This window comes from Meriones unguiculatus, chromosome 21 (genome assembly GCF_030254825.1).
Source record: "Meriones unguiculatus strain TT.TT164.6M chromosome 21, Bangor_MerUng_6.1, whole genome shotgun sequence".
Classification (NCBI taxonomy): Eukaryota; Metazoa; Chordata; class Mammalia; order Rodentia; family Muridae; genus Meriones; species Meriones unguiculatus.
In genome coordinates, this window is record NC_083368.1 from 9151920 (window position 1) to 9172742 (window position 20823).

General features: G+C 38.3%; 1 protein-coding gene across 2 annotated transcripts in view; it reads left to right on the forward strand.

Annotated features, from left to right (window-relative positions):
* Grid2 (glutamate ionotropic receptor delta type subunit 2) overlaps positions 1–20823 on the forward strand; it is a 1564629-nt gene that overhangs the window by 1030621 nt on the left and 513185 nt on the right. The window lies entirely within an intron of this gene.

Sequence of the window (20823 nt, forward strand, 5' to 3'; positions counted from 1 at the left end):
TCAGAAGGAAACAATACATCCTCCTCTCCTCCAGCCTTGCTTCCTGCTCTGTGCTGATTCATTCACTAACTTTATCCAGCAGCGCACACATAGGACTTGAACTTAAGCAATCTGCAGTCTCAAGAAAGACCAATATACTGAGGGGAAAATGTGAACACAGGAGTAATTGTTCCATTCTTACTATTGCAACATTGCTGTGAATGCAGATGAATCTGAGTTTTTTTTTGTTTTGTTTTGTTTTGTTTTTTTTTGTTATACTCCAAGGTAATGAATTTACACTGCCTTACAATGAAAGTATTTGACTGAAAATTAGCTTGTGTTTTGAAATTTGAGAACTAAATTTCCTTAAGGCACAGCTGGGTCATACAGGAACAAATCTTTTGACCTTGAGCTCATTAGCATGATGAAGCAATCAAGTGAACTAGTAGATACAAGACTGAAACAAAACAAAACAAAACAAAAAAACCCTCAAGTTTTTGATTAATTGTAAATGTCTAAGTTGAGAGTGGGAGAGTAAAATTTGAATTTCTGTAGGCAACACGCCTCTTACAAATTCACTGGAAATTATAACTCAGCCAAATCTGCTTCCCTGTAATACTAAAAGTATCTATTTTCCCAAACCTCTTAAACCAAAAGTCTGGAAGTAAAGTAAAATACACATAAGAAATCATGCTCTATTCTCAGGTTGCTAATTGGAATTTTGATGATATAATACAGAAGCAAGACAAGACAAGAGCCAAGTATTTTCATTAGCTTCGCCACTCATGTTTCTGCATCTTAATCAGTTGTGTTAATATTTAAATATGCAGTGAAAGCCCAAATGCATAGCAAAGCATGAGAGTTTCATTAATAACTATAATTTGTATAAAAGAATATAAGCCAATGACCAATGATCAAATATAAAATTTAATTGGAGTTTATAAAACTTATTCATAGCTTATAAATACAAAAATGTAATATTAAAGGAACTTATGTTTAAGCATTAAGATATAAGATGGTTTATCATTTGCTGGGAAACGTTAAGAATTTTGCTCAAAGTCCTAATGCTTTATTATCTACATCACTCTTTGTTTATGTGATGCTATTTGAAACATAAGCATAAGCCACAGAGAAAAGACATTTGGCATCTCCTGAAATGCCTTAGATTCTGCACATCTCTGAGCTGTGCAGCCTTCAAAAGGGACATAATGGAGCAGAGAAAGCTGTCACTCTCAGCTCTGACTTCCTCCTTCAGCAGTCATGCTTCAAATGGTCCTGCTGCTGAAGAATGGCTTGAAGTGACAGTCACTATGCCTTGCTCACAGCAGTCTACCACAGAACAGAGCATTCTGGAATAAAGGCTGTTGGGTGACTCAGAGTGCCTTTTCTACACATCTACAAGGACACTTGCCTAGTGTCTTCAGGCTTCTGAAGAGAAGTCCATTGCTACCAACAGCCCTTAAGTCTCCTTATTGTGTCTAACTTACACTTTTATTAAGAAAGCAAAGAAAAAGATTTCCAACACATTAAAAACAAACAAACAAACAAACAAAAAACAGGTTCAAATTGCTACAATGAATCTGACTCAGATATTATATTGGATGAATTTTAGTGAGGAGTATTCATCCAGCTCAAATTCACAAAGAAGAAACATGTTTTGGGGAAATATGTTAATCATATGAGTGTACTAGGTATGTCTGAAGCTTTTGTGCAGATGCAGGCAGAAGTGCTACCGTAATATTGGTTTGGGTTCCTCTTCAGGGATTTAAAAAATTTTTTAATTATCAATATTTGTAGAGTGTCAGAACATGGTCAAAGAAATGAACAATGCCTCAGGGAAGTGTGAGAGAGGCTCCAGGAAAAAAAAGAGCAGAAGGCCTTTAATCGCAAGTGCATTATGTTCCCTGGCTTGTTTGTGATGTGATTTTGTGCCTCCCGTGTCAAACATTTATATTCAATTCATAAGGCATGTTGATTCTTGTTGGATGTCACATCATAGCTACAGAAAACATTCTGGCAGAAGGATATGCTGAGCGCTGTCCTCTTTGCACCCTGAATCTGGATATGACCTTCTGCCTTGCTTTTGTGCTTTCCCAGATATAATCTATAGTATGTTCCAGACTATTGTGTTAGAGTTGGTCTGTCCTGAGAAAGCTCTGAGAAAGGGCTCATATTAATATGCGCTTACTGATGTTTAGTTAAATTTTTCTGATTTTTTTTTTCTGAACTCAAACAACCTTCCTTGGATCATTGCGTTCTTTGCTACCTTCTTGTATAATAGTGCACTGAAACTGAAGTAAGGTTGTCTACAGCATTAGCCTGTAGTCTGCCCCGTTCTTTCAGGTCCTCAGATCCCAGGTCCAAGAGACAAGATCTGCACAGGTCAATAAAAGATGGCAGTAGAGGGATGTGTGTATAGATACTTGTAGAGGCTAGAGATGTCAGGTCCCTGAAGATGGGTGGTGGGCAGTTGTAAGCCACCTGGGCAAGGGTCATAGGAACTGAAGTGTGATAGGGCCTTGCAAAAACAGAACACACTCTTAACCCTTGAGTCCTCTCTCCAACATGGAGACTGAGTTCTTATGGCCTCGAAAAGCAATTGGTTTAGAACTCCTGCAGAACGTACATGACTGAATTGTCATTAATGGTCTTTTGATTTGATGCAAAGCCAGCCCTTAATTGTATGTGCTACTATACCTACTATGTCTGTTTGCCTCAATCTACATCTCCTGGCATGCTGCAGCAGTCAAGACTGTAAAACTCTGGGACTTTGGAATTAGTCCGAAAGAGTAAAATACCACTTCTTTCTTATATCTTACAGACGGTAACACCTCTTTGTATTTCTTCATATCTTATCTCCAATATATTTAACTCCATTTTGTGTCTCTTTAGCAAAGGCACTCTTCACTAGTCATGAGAATACTTATTTAACTCTCTCATCTAAAGACTTTCCTCTCAAAACAAACAAACAAATGAACTTGGCTAAATGACTTAGCTCTTTCACTGTTTTCCTATAATTTGATCTGTCTTCTCCATGGGCCGAGTTCTGTCTTATTAAACAGTAAAACTGACCCCCCCTTCTTCTTTACATTTTTTTTCCTTTTAACTTGACTTAATTGAATTGTAATAGGCAAAATTCCAGTTGAATGTGCTACTTTTGTTTGCACAAAGAAGGTAGAAGGATGATGAGTTTGAGGCCTGACTGAGCTGCACAGCCAGTTCAAGGCCAGCCTGGACAACTTTGCCATTATACCAAAGGGGAGCTAGGATTTAGATCACCGATAGTACACTTGCGTAGCACTCCAAGGCCATGAGTTTAAGAAATAATGGTTTGATATATATGCATGTTGATTATCATAATAATTGACATACATAGGAAAAGCAAGTTGTCACTAACCAGAGTGAACGTGTTATATATTAGATCCCCAAATCTTTTTCATCTTACTATGGACAGTTCATGCTGACTGGCCAGTACCTCTTCCTTTACCTATGCAAGGCAGGAGAACACTGCTCTATCCTTTTTCTTTGAAAGCTCTCATTCTGAAAACATGCCAGAATTTGCACTAAATTTTCAGTCGCCTTTTGTCTCTTATAAAAAATAAAAATTCCACATTAATTATGCTTATTGATGATTCTGCCATTTCCTTGCTGAGACATCCCTCCCATGACACACACACACAATAGTTTAGAGTGGGAATCAGTTTTTGTTCATATGTTCAGAACTGTATTTCACAGATTGTAGGCACTTCTTAAATATTTATTGAATGAATGAAATTGTACAGGGCTGTGGAGAGAGGGGTGGGAGGGAGAAACTAAAACCTCCATCCTGCTTCTAGGTAATTGCAACTAACTGTCAGAGAAACAATTCAGAGATGAGGTGAAATAAAAAAAAAAATGTAGGCCTGGGAAGATGTCTCAGCTAGCATAAAGATGAGAATTTGGATCCTCAGATCTTATATTAAAAGCTAGGCAAGTAGTAATACTGCCTATGATTCCAATATCTGGGAGGCACAGATATGAAATATTCAGGGAAAGTTAGCTAACTACATCCAACAAGCCCTTGCTTCAGTTGGGATATGCTACCCCAACAAATGAAGTTAAAAGCAAAGAAGACCCCCAAAGTACATATTCAGATGTCATATACATGTACTCCACACACGTGCAGAACAGAAAGAAACATGCATGTACACCATGTGTAAAACTAAATGAACATTAAATAACACAGTAATCTATAATAAAAGAATGGTGAGGGATCTTTCATCACAAAGAAAAATACACTCAAGCGGTGAGTCCGGCAGTTCAGAGTGAATCATGACTCCTCTGGCAGCTGCTTACTAATGACGACAATTATTCATGGGCTGAGGTGTGGCGAAAGATGAGAAAGTCTCCAAGTGGGCTGACATATTCCGAGGCAGCACCCATTCTCTTCCCTAGCTTTATATGGAATTTTCACAAGTGTTCCTGTGAAAGATGCCGCGTGAATTAGTATAGGAATAAATGATGAATTTAAGGACTCTTAGGGCAGTGTGGGTCAGCTGTGCCACGCCCAGCAGGTTTGGGAAGTTCTTGCTGTTCACTAAGTGGTCACATGATGCTCTACTGTGACACTGCTGTGCTGATGCATGGGGTTTTTTAGCAGACATATAGGGCTTTCTTCCCTGGGCTATCTAGCTTGGCTGAAAGACTTCAATCATTTTTTTCAGCCATTACCATTATTAAAAGACAGTATATTCTGCTACAGGAAATTTCAGAAGGAATACACTTAGTAACTTTATTCCTTTCTTATGAATAGAGTTGTGTTTGGCCTATAGCACCAGGGTCTTCTAAAACTAATACATTCTGAAACTAATACTAATACATTCTGAACGCTGAAACAACACATTAGAATATGCATTAGTAACTAGTTATATATTGTGCTTACCACATAACTTATTATTTTTATTTGAGGTCCCATGGGACTTCCCCTACCCACACTGGGGTGTGAACTATGTTGGAACTGTGCCATTCCAGTTTAGGCAGTCATAGTTTAGAGTTCTTTGATGTAGCATCCCTGTCATATCTAGAAGACATAATCACAAAGCAAATGTATTTCCTTTGACTCTAACACCCTTTCCACCTCTGTCTTCCATGATGTTCCTTGAGCCTTTGGTACAGGAGTTGTGTCATAGATAGGTCCCTTTGGGCTGGGCTCCACACAGTCAGCTGTTCTCTACATTTTGACCAGTTGTGGATTCCCACAGTAGTCTTGCATTGCAAAAAGAAGGCTCTGTAATCCTAGGTGTGACCTATACTCTCAGTGGAGATGGCGATACATATTTAGAATGCAGTTAGGAGTTATGCTGCTTTAGGAAAGTGAGAGTATTTCAGAAAACAATTATCTGAGATAATCCAGCTAAGAAATTAAATTTTGATGAAGAGGCTTGAGAAGGCAGTTTTTTACTAAGATACAATAGAGACAGTAAAATAACTGAGTCTTCTAAGACATGTGCATTTGAACGAGGAGAGCTCAGCATGGATTCTGTGTGAAGTGGGGTGAATGACGGGAGAGAACTATCTAACAGGAAAGGATGAAAGTCCCGAGAGTCTACAGCATAACTAAAAATTTTAGGTAGTGACAAGTCTGAACTCATTGATTCAGTTTCCTTTTCTATAGATTAAGCATTGCAGGTTCATTTTTGAGTCTCGTCTTCAGTGTCATATTTTATAATTACTAAGGGAAAATGAGCTTTTGGTTGCAGAGATGATTTTTTTTTCATCTAAATCAATGTATCCATTAAAGAATGCATTATTGTCCAGCAGATGGAATTAAATGAACCATTGTGTGAACTTGGCATTTTCAAATCAAGCTACCTGAATGTAATTACCTGAAGACACTTTCTAAATATGCTGTTCATGAGGGAGTGGGTTTTATGGAGAGATTCTCTTCCATTTGCTTTTTTTCCCCATGCAATGCTTTTAGTCATCTTGGCTTATTGTACCATCATGTCCTGCCAACGATAATGGTGAAAATTAATCCTGAACTACCAGAACTGATGACACAGAACCAGTCGACAGCTGTTCAGAAAACAAACAAATAGAGCAGGGATGCTTATAAGGGAGAATGTCACAGCTTTGTGCCATAGAAAATTTGAGTGGCTTGCTCGAATCTCAAAAATATTGAAAAATTTCACCATGCATCAAATAGAAATTGTTAGGACTTTATCCACAAGCTGCCAGGCTGTTTTCATTCCTGTTGTCATTTGAAAATTACAACAGTTAGTGATAAGGAATCCTATGGTTTTTGTTTTTAACCATGTTCAGTTCAGGTTTCTTTAAGAATAAGCAGAATTTTAGTTTTGTGAATCATATTCTCATACAGGGAATATACCAGCTAGGTGACGTTTACTGTTATGCTGATAATCACCTTCGCATTACTTCCTCAAGAAGGGAGGAAGGAGAAGTTTTATGTCTGCTTCTTGAATTAATGATAAGTAAACAATTAAAACAATAGGTATGCAAAACTCCATTGTAAATTCTCAGCACTTGATCGTTTTATTATTTATTTTAAGAAGCAAATTCTCAGCTGGACAGAAAATGTCTGTAACCTCAGTATTCTGGGCACGGTGTCAGGGGGATCAAGAGTTTAAGTTTATCCTTTCTCAACTGTATTACAAGGTCTTAGGACCTGGAATACAAAACTGGTGTTGTTTTGAGATGGAATGTGTGAGAGAAAGCCTTATGAAGCAATGGAAAACTAATATGAGTGCCTTGTAGAAAGCATGCTGACATGAGCTTTGGTGCTGCTAGTGTCTGCAGAAGTCTGTGGAGCCATATAGAATGAAAGGAAAAAGTGGTCAGGTTCTAAAAGTACACTGGCCTAGAGGAGATATCATAAACTATTACTTTATAATGAACATGAAATAATAAGTAGGAATGGCATATTGAAAGAAAGCATTCTCTGTAGAATATTTCTCGTGTATTTAAATCTGTGATCCCAGGTTGATGAAGTTGATTGGGCATGTGTAGTGTGACCTTGTTGGAGAGGGTGTGTCACTGGAGGTGGGGTTTGAGAGTTCAAGGACTCACAGCACTCCCAGTTTTCTCTCTGTGCCTGGTGTTTGCAATTCAAGGTGGGAGCAGTTTTCATTCCAACCCAGCTCCATGCCCTCCTGCTGCCTCTGCCACAATGAACCGGAACCATAAAATCCCCAAAGCTGCACTGACCGTAGTGCATTATTATGGAGACAGAAAACTAATGAACATAATGTGTAAACTGGAAAAGAAACTATATCAATGACTGTACTGGCTAGTTTTATGTCAACTTGAATATGAGCTAGAGTTAGCAAAGAGGAGGGAGGCTCATTTTAGAAAATGCTCCCATAAAATTAGGCTACGGGCAATTTTAAGGCATTTTCTTAATTAATGATTGATGCTGAGGGGGCAGGCCATTTTGGGAAGTGCCAGACATGGGCTGGTGGTCCTAGATTCTATAAAAGATCAGACAGAGAAAGCCATAGGAGCAAGACAGTAAGCTCCACTGCTCCATGGCCTCTCTAGCTCCTGCCTCCAGGTTCCTGCCCTGCTGAACTTCCTGTCCTGACTTCAGTGATGAACAGTACTATGGAAGCAAAAACCCAAAGGAAAAAAATACCACTTTTCTCCCCAGTATTCTTTTCTCACAGTGTTTCATCACAGCAGTAGTCACCTCAACTACACTGCTGATCGGCATGAAGGCAGAGAGTCCACTGCTGGGCTGTAAGGGTACAGACCAACGTGAGAAAGCCAAAAGAATATGGTCCTGAAGGTGAGACTGCATCCATGAAACTCTAAAGTCTCTCTCATGTGTTGAGAATGTGGACCCATGTGGGATGGCACGCATCTAGGCTGCAGGACAGCGCTCCCGTCTAACAGAATCAGAAGTTCTGGGACATGTCACCTAGCCTTATTTCTTTTAAAGTCAGCGCAGGTGAGACTAGGTAGTGATGTTAGTGTTCCCTAGGTTGAGGGGTGCTCATTAAGATTCTGGAATTCCTGAAAATCCAACAAATATCTAGACCCTGTAGGTCTTTTCTCTCTTCTCTCCATTCTGCTCTTTCTCGTGTAAGAGTAAGGTAAATTATAAATTTTTCCTCTTTTCATATATATATGAATACTATAAAATGAGCCACTAAAACTGACTGAACATTGTCCCTGGTATAGTGGAAATTTATGTCCAATAATTTTATTATTATCCTCTTTAATTTAACATTTTAAATCATGCATCTTCAATATTTGAATAATATCTGTGTTAACCTGACTTTTTTATCACCATAGTGAGAAATACCCAAGAGAAATAACTTAAAGGATGGTTTATTTTATTATTTCAGAAAGTTTTTATAAGCTGAATTACCTCCATTCCCTGTAAATCCATTACATTAGCGTGCACACACACACACACACACACACACACACACGCCACATACACAAGGGAGATTTATTAGAGTGGTTTATAGTACAACCATAACTGTCTTCTAATTAAAAGGCTTAAAACCCAGTGGTTGTTTAATCCACAAGACTGGATGTTTTAGCTGGTCTTTACTCTAGGTTGGAATTGTAAGAAATCAGGTTTAATAGTAGTTAATGAATGTCTAGCAGCAGGCTAGTTGAACTTGCCAGTGAAAGGACAAGCAGGCAAAAAGCAAATGCTTCCTTCTTCCATTTTCTTTTGTGTAGGCACCACCAAAGATGTGGCTCACAGTTAAGGTGGGTCTTCTAATTTCAAATAATTTGATCAGTAAAGTCCTTCACAGGTCTTCCCAGATGCTTGGGTTTTGGTTGGTACCAGATATAGTCAAGTGGATAAACAAGATTAGCCATGACAGTGTGCAAGGTAGACACATTGTAGAATGATGTGGAGAGAGAGGAAAGCTGTTCATCCCATAGCAGCCACGAAGCAAAGAGGAGTAATCAGAAGGTACAGGAGCCAAGAGATACCCTTCAATGTCACAACCCTAACAGCCTTTTTTTTTCCAAATAAAAATCACCTACTACATTCTACCTGCCTCCCAATTATTCACTCAATTTTAAATTTCTTAATTGCTTAAGCCTTTATTAGGTCAAGACACTTTTTCTTTTGCTGTTCTCGTGAGTAACAAGTCTTGTTCTCTGAAAGTGTTGTGTATTTATAAGATGTGTTTTCAGCATATCAATCACCACACCTTCCTCTCCTTCTAGTGCTTACCCTATCTTCTCTCCACCTCCAGGTCCTTTTCATTTTTTGGCTATCAATAACTTCCTGTTTCTAATTAGTGCTGCCTATAAATACATGGAAGACCACTATCCACTGAGGAATGAGCAACCCAACAGTAGTCCCATCCCCAAAGAAAAGTAACTCCCCCTTTTCATCAGCAATCAAGTGTCAAGAGCGCCTCTAAGAATGATGAGCCCTCAGGGGCTCCTTTGAGATCCATGCTGGAATTTTGACTGGCTTAATCTTGTACAGGCCTTGTGATGGTAATCATGGTCTCCATGAGTGTATGCATGCATATCCAGTCATAGCCAGAAGACAGCATTTACAGCAATTCTATTCATCTACCAGATCTTATATTCTTACAAACCCTTCTTCCCCAAAGTTTCTTGACCCTTGGATCATGAGACAGTTTAATACTCAGTTAATTATAATCTTCACTTGGACCAGTTATGAGTCTCTTTATTAACTACTACCAACTGCGCAAAGATTCTCTGACTAAAATTGACAGCAGAGGAAATTTATGAGCATAAACATAGATATTTATAATGCAGTTTCATAGCACTTGGCAAAACAAAAATAGTAGATTCCACCCTAATTCCTGTGATCTCCCTATCATGAGCTTTTGACCAGGTTTATTGTATCAGGCAAGAAATCCTTTCTGTAGATCAGTCCTTACATCCAACCAGAAAGGTGTTAGTTATTACCCAAACCAACACCCTAGTTTTGTATTAACAGGCAAATCTTGTCACCATGTTAGTTTTATTAAACTAGCATTCAAGGTCAGGGCTAGGTACAACCATTGAGTTGTTTTCTCACACAGCACACTGCAAAGCACTTTCTGTTACTATATATGATAGCCATGGGAGAAAGAGAGGGAGAAAGGGAAGGAGGCTGGGAGGGAGGGAGACTGGGAGGTTAGGAGGAAGGGATAGAAGGAAAGAGTGTGGGAGGGAAAGAGAGAGTGAGTGGTTTAATGTTTATTTCTGTATTTCCTGCTGTCCTGTATCCAAGTTGAGTGCTCTCTTCAGTAATAGGGTCTTACCATCTTCTTATGGTGGGCAACCAAGAGCAATGGCAGTATTCCCTGTTGTTTGGGGAGCTACTGGTGCCTCTCACAACCCTGGAGCACTATTGTCCGTCGATGCAGGACAAATTAACTCTCTCTCTCTTTCACTCCACACTATACTTTCCTGTCTTTTCTCATTTATGACCTCTCATAAGCAGTCCACACCCAGTGGCCTGTCTATTATATCTCTCTTCTATGTTTACTCCAGATTAAACATAGGAAACAAAAAAAAATTAAGTCTAGGATCCACATAGAGAGAGAAAATGTAGCATTTGCCTTACTGGCCTTGAGGTACCTCAGTCAATACAATCTTTCTACTTCCATTTATTTACCTCAAGATTTCTTTCTTCCTTTCTTTTCAGCAGCTGAGTAATATTCTATTGGGTATATGTACTACACTGTCCTTATCCATTCTTCAATTGATAAACATCTGCGTTGTTTCTATTTTCTGGCTATTGTGAATTAACCTTCAGTGAACATGAATATGCAAATACGCTGTAATAGTATATCACATTATTTGGGTATATGCCAAGAAGTGATATTTCTAGGTCATATGGTAGTTTTATTTCTAGTCATCTTAGTTAATTTTCTATTGCTGTAATAAGACATCATGATCAAGGTAATTTATAAAAGAAGCCTTTAATTCGCAGTTCATAGTTCCAGAGGGTTAGAGGCCATGATTATCATGATGGGGATCATGGCAGCAAGGCAGGGAGGCACAGTGCTGTAACAGAGAGTGGAAGCTTTTATCTTGAACCACAAGCACAAGGCAGGGAGATAACTTAGCATGGAGTAGGCTTTTGGAAACCACCAGTGACATACCTCCTCCGATGGGACCACATCCCCTAGTCCTTTCCAAACAGTCCTTTCCACCAGCTGGGAACCACTGTTACTGAAACAACAATACTAGTTTTTTGAAAAAGCTCTATACTGGTTTCCACAGAGGTTGCTCTATTTTAAATTCCCACCAACAATGTACAACCAAATGCTCTCTTTCCCCCGTGCCCATGCCAGCATTTGTTGTCAAGTGTGTATTCTGCTTCTTACCCATTCCTACCCAGATGAGATGGAATCTTGAAGTAGTTTTAATCCTGAAGCATTTTCCTAATGGTTAAATGTGTTCAGTACTTAAAAAAAATAATGTTTACTAGCTTTTGTATTTTTTTTGTTTGTTTTGAAAATTTTTCATTCACTCTGTAGCCCATATATTAATTTGGATGGGTTTTCTTCTCTACTTTTTTTTAAAACTTTGTGTATTCTACAGAATTCTTTTAGCAGTTGTGTAAATAGATTTTTTTCTCCCATTCTGTAGGCTGCTTCTTCACAAATTGACAGTCTCCTGTTCAGAACAGAAGCTTTTAATTTCATGAGATACCATTTGTCAATTGTTGGTCTTTCTACGCTGCAGGGAACCTATTCAGAAGTTTATCCTTGTGCCTGTAAGATGAAACCTATCCCCTACTGTTTTCTGAAGCCGCTGCACCTATGTAGCCTTACGAGGAGGTCTTTTATTGATTGGAGTTGCATTTTGAACAGGGTGAGAGATTAAAAAAAAATTTAATTGCTGTTGTTTTTTCTTTCTATTTTTGGATATTGAAATCAAAATCTTCAAGCACCATTTGTTAAAGATGCTGTCTCTTATAAAAATGTGTATTTTGGGTGTCTTGTTAAAAATCAAGTGCTTGCTATATATGTATGGATCAATATCAGCGTGCTCTAGCTTATTTAGTTGATCTATGAGTTGGAAATATTGTTTTTCTAGAGCCCTGCTGCTTCTAGTACTATGGCTCTGTAGTATAATTTGAAATCATGTTGTATAATACATCTCATGGTTTTCTTTTTTTTTTTTTTTCAAAATTGTTTTTCAAAATTGGAACTTGGGGGAGCAGATTATCTGAAATCTATCCTGAGAACTTTTTATTTCTGAGAAGAATTGCCTTGGAATTTTAAAGAAGACTGTTTAGCTTGCTGTTGGCCAAATGACGATTTTTAAAATAATAATGTTCCAATTCATGAGCATATAAGGCGTTTTTATCTTTTAGTGTCTCCCTAACTTTATTTCCTTGGTGTATTGCCGGGGCCAGCCGGGCAGAGTCGAACGGTTCTTGAGTCGGGTGTGAGGATTAATATTAATAAAATAAACACACAGCACACAGGAAACTTTTTAAAGGTCCAGACTCAACAGCCATAGCAAAAGGCAGACTGCTACAGCAAGCAGTGCCAGCAGCCAGTCTCAAGACTCTGCCTCCTCCTCTGCCTCCAGCCTTCTGACCACTTTATTATTTGAGGAGTTACTTTAGCCAGTAAAACATCTCAGAACAATAGGTTAATTTGCACAAGGAGCCTGAGGAAGAGGTGTAACCCTCACAAGCTATCCCACCTGTTGTCACAAACAAAAGGAGATGGACTTGCAAGTTCTCCTCTGCCATTAGTAAAGACCTGCTAAAAGCCATCTCTCTGCTGAGATTTAAATATCAAAGCAGGCCGCTGAGTCACGCTCCGGACAGTGTATTAAATTTTTTTGTCTTAGAGGTCTTTTGTTTCTTAGGTTAGACTTATTCTTAAGTATTTTATGTTATTATATGTATTTTATTTTATTGTCTGTGTGTGTGTGTGTGTGAGAGAGAGAGAGAGAGAGAGAGAGGTTGCTTTTCCTATTGACTTTTTTGAGTGATTGTATTGGTATATAGGATGGCTACTGATTTATGTGTGTATTCATTTTGCATTCTGTCACTTGGCTGAAATGTTTTTGTTTTGTTTCGTTTTTTGCAATAGGAGCTTCTTGATGTGTCTTTAAAGTATGTCAGAGCCTTTGTCAGTCACTACTCTCTGAACATGCCAGTGTGGATACTCTCAGACTTGTGCTTTGTGACCCAAATGCCTGTCTGTGGGATCCATTGGCATTCAAAACTAATTGCAGAAGCATCCCAGGTCTTATTTCCCTGATAGCAGGCCTTCAGACAAGTATCAACATGTAAGGCATTCATTAAAGAGTTTTTGTTGGAGCTACACCTCTGAAAGGAAAACATGGTCTTAGAGACAAAGCTATGAAGAATTTCACCACTAACATGTCACCGGCAGAATTATCCGAAGTTATTTAAATTGCAGTTTCCTTTGTACCCCTGCTGTTTTCCATAAATTGTGTTTGCCTAACCTGAATTGTAGCTTTGCTGTCTTTTTTTATGGCAAAAGGAACATTAAAAAGGAATACTATAAAATCAAGCAATAAAATGGGCAGGACATTATTCCCACTATAATGGAAATTTATGTGAGATTACTTCATTAACTTACACAGTGTTTAAACTGCACTTCCTGCCTCCTTGCCTGCTTTTGATCCCCAGCATGCTATATACTTCCAAGCTCTTAAAATCTCCAAGACTGACCTAAGAACCTGCTTCGGTATTGATTTATCTTAGAAGTAGACTTTCTCAATGACATTTTTGTTTTTTAAAATGTCATTATGATTCCTTAAATTCAACTCTGTATCTATAAGAAATTTTAAGGTATTTTATTTGGTGTTCTCCCTTTTGAGATCTGAGCAGAATTTTTGTCACATCTATTTGTTAAATATAGAAACATGGCCAAGGACTGCAATTAACCTGTAACATGCACCTAGTTTTCTATCAAGTGGCTTGGTCCTTTATCTTATTCAACTTTCAGTGTTGACATGGCCTGAAAGTCAGTTCTCAGCCCCTCCTTTTTTGCCTCGGTTTATCTTTTTTTGTGTGTGTATGCGCTTGTCAAATACTACTCTCTTTGTGTCACCTGTGTTGGTGATTTCAAAATAATCACAGTGACCTCGGAACTTCCTGTTTCATCTGTTGATTCTTCTGTCCAGTAATCTACTTATAACTTCTTTCAAAGCATAATTTTTTGAACTCAGGTCCAGCTAATTTATCCTTAATTTTTAGCCTCAATCTGTAGAGCTAACAATGAAAATATCCAGAAATTATCTGACCCCTCCCCTTTCCATTGTTTCTTGTGCCTAATTAATGAGCACATCATTCCATTGGTCCTGCATGCTCTGCAAGTCCTCCCCAGTCCACTAGTGTAAGCCACCATGGTCTCCAATCTGGGTTTCAGAAACATTTTAATAGAGACCTAAGTTGGTGTCTATAAAGTCCTAACTAGGTTCCTTTTTGTAGTTCTCTTTTCAAACATGTTCTTTAGCAGTCAATCCATTCTTTTCAAAATTCAAAGTAGATAATGTCACAGCTGACCTCAAAGTTCCAGTGCCTTTTCATCTTCTTGAAAAGGAATTATATACTGTAGGGTAGGTTGTTGTTTGCATCTGTGGTCTTTGCTGGTGATGATCTTGTAATTTTGCCTTTGCATTTATTCTTTCTTGCCACACTAATAAGCATTCTTTTTGTTGTATGATAAAGAACATACATTTTTATCAGGAACACTCTTTTCCAAGTCTTTGATTTTCTCATTATTCTCCCTTATTTTGGTCCAAAACCAAAGAAACATTTTTTGACAATTCTCTACTATATGTATAATTTCTTTTTGCATTTATTTTGACTTCTTGCATATATGCTTACTTTTGTATTGACTGATTCTTTAAATTTATTCCACTTTCCATGCCTAATTCCACATCTCATCTTGTTCACCCACAGTATATTTACATGTTGAATAAATTTCTGGAAGGATAGATGGATGTGTGGAATTGATGGATAGATTATAGTAAGACGAAGTTGGCAACCTAGTGAGTTACGAGAAAATAATTAATTTCTGATATACCTGGACTAGAGTTTAAAAAGCTGGGAATCTAGATGACCAAATCAAATAATACCTCTTCAATATTTAGCCAATAGAATTTACAATGCGTGGTACTGATTGCTGCCGATAACTATTTCAGCACAGTTTTCTCTGAATGCTTGTCTGGTTCAGGAATGAACACATCTAGTTGTAGTCTGTATGAAGGCAGAAATTTCCAGGATAAGAAAGAGAAATAGGAATTCTCCCAGGGTCCCTTTGAGTCCAGGCTAGCACCACCGTCTAACACGGCGCACTAGCATCCCCTGTGATTCTACTTCCAGAGAAGTTTATATTCCCTTTCTCTCCTCTCCTTCTGAAATTAAACTCCTGAGGAGTGAGCAGAGTCGGGGATCAAAACCTTCTTTTTGCTTCAAATTCCTCCATGCCTCATCTCAGAGATTCTAGGCGAGCTACCACAGTGTTCTTAAACTACAGAGACGTCCTCTCCACTGACTCTGTCTTTGGTTATTTGTTACATATGTATACTAAAATAAATATTTTCAGTACTCTTTAAAGCACACATTCTCTGTTTTAATGTATTTATCAATTATATAAGCGGTGAAAGCTTCTTGTGTAAATCAAATTAGGAGGCAATTTGTACAACGATAACTGAGAATCTTCACCTTTCTTTGTAATTTCACTGTTAGTGATTCTGCCTTCACTTTCATATTTTGCTATAAAAGAGTCTGTTTATACTGTAATACAGATGCACTTCCATCAAGGTCATTTTTGGGGGAGGGGAAGTTGGGTTTTTCTTAGGATACAATCTGTTCTTGTAGCCCAGGCTACCCTTCAACTGGTCTCAAGGTTATTTAACCCATGTAGGCCGTGCTCTTTGAAGACTGCTCACATTTTAACTCTCACATCTCCTTTCTTCTTCCACTGGCCCACGTTGCTGGTTAGAAGAGGTTTAGCAGAAGTGCTGTGCTTCAGAACAGCATTCATGACCATGGCTCTTTGATCACCTAAGTTAAGTTTCAAAGTAGACCATTCTTACAGCTGTCTCAGTATTCTTTAGTCTACTACTTTTAGCTCGAGCAGCCAGAAAATTCATCTTAAAATTTAGATCAGGTGGCTAGAGAGGTGGCTGAGTGAGTATGATTAGCTGATGTGCATACCTGCTGATCTGAGTTTCCATGTAAAGGTAGAAGAAGAGACTGGACTTCACATCACTCTCCTCTGTCCTCTACTCAAGATGCATATACCCCAACACCCTGCTGTCTCACACACACAATTACACAGTAATAACAACATTTTTAAAAGTCAGATCAGATCATGCCTCCTCTGTGCTGAAAATGGTCCAAATGGTCCTCATTCCAGAGCAGATACAGATTCTTCCAAGAGCTGCAGGGATGTTGTGATTTATCTTGCATCCCAGCCCCTTACCTTTCAATATCGTTTCTTCTGCTCCTTTCTTCATATCTCTACTTCAGTGACACCAAAGATCTTTAGCTGTGCCAGAGAAAATCAAGCCCCTAGCTTTCTGCCTTAAAGAAAAAACAGATGTGATGCCAAAACTATCTGCACAGCATCCCTGGGAAATTCTTCATCTAGACATCTTTTTGTCATTCCCCCATTTTTTCCAAGTCTTTGGTCAACTCTACCATTCTTGATGAGGCCTGCATTCACCGCTCAGTTTAAAACAGTAATCTTCGGATTGGTATTTTGATCTTTAAACCTGTCCATTTTTCATACCCTTGCCCATATGTAAGATGATATCATTGGATATATTTATTACAGATATTTTCTGTTATTACTCACCAGAATGTAGATTCTATATATACACAATTTTAATCAGCACAGTCACAGCGCCTGCAAAAGTATCTGACAATAGCATTTCAATAACCATTTGAAGAAGAAATATATACAGATATAAATATATGTGAAAACACCATATTTAGAAGTTGCAATAGCAAAATTCATGAGCAGGAGGAAGTAGACACAAACTATGAGGCTTTGTTCATTATCTGTTGTGAAAGGAAATGTGAATGAATTCATAAAAAGTAACTAAAAACTATATTAGCATTCTTAGGAGAATTCTACTAGTAACCAGCTAATTATTATAAAGAGCACAAGACAATGCTTCAAACACATAAAGTTCTGATGTTAATCACTGCAATATACATACAGTTTTACAAATAAGAATGAAATTATGATTTATGCTTAGAGTTCAGTTAGGATAACAAACCAGTGAATGGCTCCACTCACTTTAAAAAAATGGTTCCTCCCAGATGAATTCACAGTCAAAACAAATTTTCATAGATATGTCCACAGGCCCATCTGATCTAGGCAATTCCTCATTGAGGGTCTCTTTCCAGGTTATTCTCTGTTGCATTGCAATAATTATTACTAATCACTAATATCATTTATCCAGGTAACACATTCTGGTTTCATTCATTCTCATTCATTCATTTGCACAATAAATTTTCTCAAACATTTATTTTCTGACACTAATACATCCCATAGCACTTACTCTTTAATTCTGTTATTTCCCTCTCTTATATAGAACTTGTATGTGGCCATTTAGTTGCTTGCTTACTAATAAATATTTTAACAACCTCTGGGTCTTATTACTTTCCCTTCGAGCACAATCTAGCAAAGTTGAAGTTTAGTGTGGTAAGGCTATAATCTGCCTTTTTATATACTTTAAATAAGGGCATGCCTTTTAAAGTCATGCCTTACAATATTTGAAACATAGTGCTTAATTGTTATTCTGAAGAAACAATATATGCATTAAATCTATTTTAAAACCAGTGAATGTATATATCCAATAGATATATATTATTTCATCAATTCAGAATTTCTTCTTGCCGAGCTGCTCTTCTTTTTCCTCCATGCTACTGCTTTCTACACATTTTCTATTTTTTTTACTTTCTAGTAATTTTCCACTTCAGTCAGACTTAAAGCTCTGTTCCCACAAAACCCCTCCAGGGTGGCAGCTGATTAATTCACAAAGAGAGTCTATGCAGTACTGTGAAATATAAGACCTGCCTAAATCCTTGAACTTTAGATCACAGAAAGGACACCAATCCTATTTCAACGGCAGAGGCTCTAGGAAACAAGAGTAAGAGAGCAACTGTCTTCCTCCTGCCCAGAAAACAATTCTACAGGCAAACAAAGAGAATAAGCTCACTCTCTGATAACACAAGTTGGGGGGATAGGGGAAAGAGAATATGAGAATATTTTATCTCAGGATGATCCTGATTTTTACCTGACTGTAAATCTTAGTGCATCTCGCCTTACTTGTGAGTAAATTGAACCTTTTCTTATATTCTCCCATCCATAAAGTTGATCTTTTTTCTAAAGAATATCAAACTATGACTCCCAATAACGCACAACCAGAGTTGTCTTAATGCATACTGTATGTTTTGCTTTAAAATTAAAGTAGAAATAGGGATACACCTTCTCATAAGCATCTACAAGAGTGTTGTTCATAAAGAAATTGTTATGATGTTATATTCATAAAAATACTTCAATGACCTATCACATCAGTGTAAGACACATTATGAGATATAATTTAGTTAGGAACTTTGGAATAAGTTCTGATGTACAGGCTCTCCACACACCCTCATTTGGGAACTGCCTTGCTAGGTGAAGCGGTCTGTAGCTTTCTTGTTTTCTTCGGCCTGAGGGCTGGCTGGAATTCCTAATGAGAAGCCTTTCCTCTCCCCAGGTAATTAATCACAACTCCTCAGAAGCCCTGCTCAGCTCAGTCCCTTTTGATGTGCAGCTATCGCAACCAGCCATGACTACATGCAATAGAAATTTCTCCAGCCACACTGACTTTGATAAAAGATGCTTTCTTCCTAGAAAATTGGTCAGTTCAGTCATCATGCATTTGATGACCATAACAATGGTAATGATCTGTTGACTGTTAGCTCCTGGGTGCTCTAAGCCTTTTTAGATTCTGACAAGTAGGCCTCCCAGCCATCTGTTCCTCCTGGGAAGTAAACAACTCTCTAGAAAGTCGTCTGAAATTTTCTTCCCCTCATTCCAGAGCAGCCTTTTAAATGTTCATGCACAGATGAATCACTTCAGGGTCTTAGAAAATGTGCAATCTGACTCAGCAGCTGTGAGCCCAGGTCCAGGTTCTGAATCTCTAACCAGCTGCCAGGTGAGGAGCATGCTGGGGCTTCTCAGTACTCTTTGATTGGCAGGGTCTAGAGAATTTCTTACTTACTGCACTAATACAGTGTCAAAGCCCCACAAATCCTTCAGCATGTTGTTCTTATACGGACAGCAGCCCCACCGCACACCTTCAAACAACAAAGTAGTGTCAAATTTAAAACATTGTTTTCTGATTTTCTCCTTTGAGACACTGAAATGGAAATGGAAAGAAACACTGTTATCCAGGCACTAGTCTCACAAAATGGACCCTTTGTAAAGACTCTACATCACACATTCAGTGGCTCAGTGGCATGAGCAAGGAAAGCATAGGTGGGTGTGGCTACACGTGCACTGAAAACTGTTTCTGTCTGCAGCGTCTTCTAGCTTTACATCTGAGCTTTAAAAAAAAAATAGTCCTTAAATTTATTCTTTGATAATGTCATCTGTGTATATAATATACTTTATAATAGTCATTTTCCTTATGGTGTGTGTCTGTAAAAGAAAGAGAGACAGAAAGAGAGTTGCACTAATTTTAATTAGAGAACAGTGCACAGTTCTGTGTTGAGGGTTATTCTCCAGGGCATGAGCGCCTTGCCAGTGCTACACTACTGAAGAAAGTCCCACACTCCTTGCTCTTATCATGTATTAAAAAGAAAATAGAGTTATCTCTGGCTTACCTGTATTTTTTCACTTTTACTTTTCATTTCTTCTTATCTGAAAGTTTACTTATAAATAGATATATTTTCTTTTTTTGTTTTGTTTAAAGAGACACAGAAGGCTTTACACAGGTAGAACCTTTTTTTAAAACTTTTAATTTTTTTAATATTAGTTACAGTTTATTAACTTTGTATCCCAGCTGTATCCCCCTTCTTGATTCCCTCCCAAAGCCACTCTCCCTCCCTCATCTCCTCCCTACCCCTTTCCAAGTCCACAGATTGGGGAGGACCTCCTCCCCTTTCATCTGATCCTGGTTTATCAGATATCTTCAAGACTGGCTGCAAAGTCCTCCTCTGTGGCCTAGCAGGGCTGCTCCTCCCTTGGGGAATGGGGTAGCCAAAGAGCCAGCCTTTGAGATCCTGTCAGAAATAGTCCCTGTTCCCCTTACTAGGGTACCCGCTTGGATGCTGAGCTACCATGGGCTACATCTGAGCAGAGGTTCTAGGTTATATCCATACATGGTCTTTGGTTGGAGAAACAGTCTCATAAAAGACCTCTGTGCCGAGATATATTTGGTCCTTGTGGAGCTCCTGTCCTCTGCAGGTCATCTTAACTCCCCCTTCTTTCATATGATTCCCTGTACTCTGCCGAAGGTTTGGTTATGAATCTCAGTATCTTCTTTGATACACTGCTAGGTAGAGTCTTTGAGAGGCCCTGTGCTATAGGCTCCTGTCCTGTTACTTGTTTCTCCTATATCCTATATCCATCTCATTTGTCTTTCTAAGTGAGGATTGATCATCTTATCCTGGGTCCTCTTTCTTGTTTATCTTCTTTAGGTGTATAGATTTCATTATGTTTATCATAGTTTATAGGTTTATGTAAGTGAGTATATGCCATGTGTGTCTTTCTCCTGGGATGCCTCACTCAGAATGATCTTTTCTAGATCCCACCATTTGCCTGCAAACTTCATGATTTCCTTGTTTTTAATTGCTGAGTAGTATTTCATTGTGTAAAAGTACCACAATTTCTGTATCCATTCCTCAAC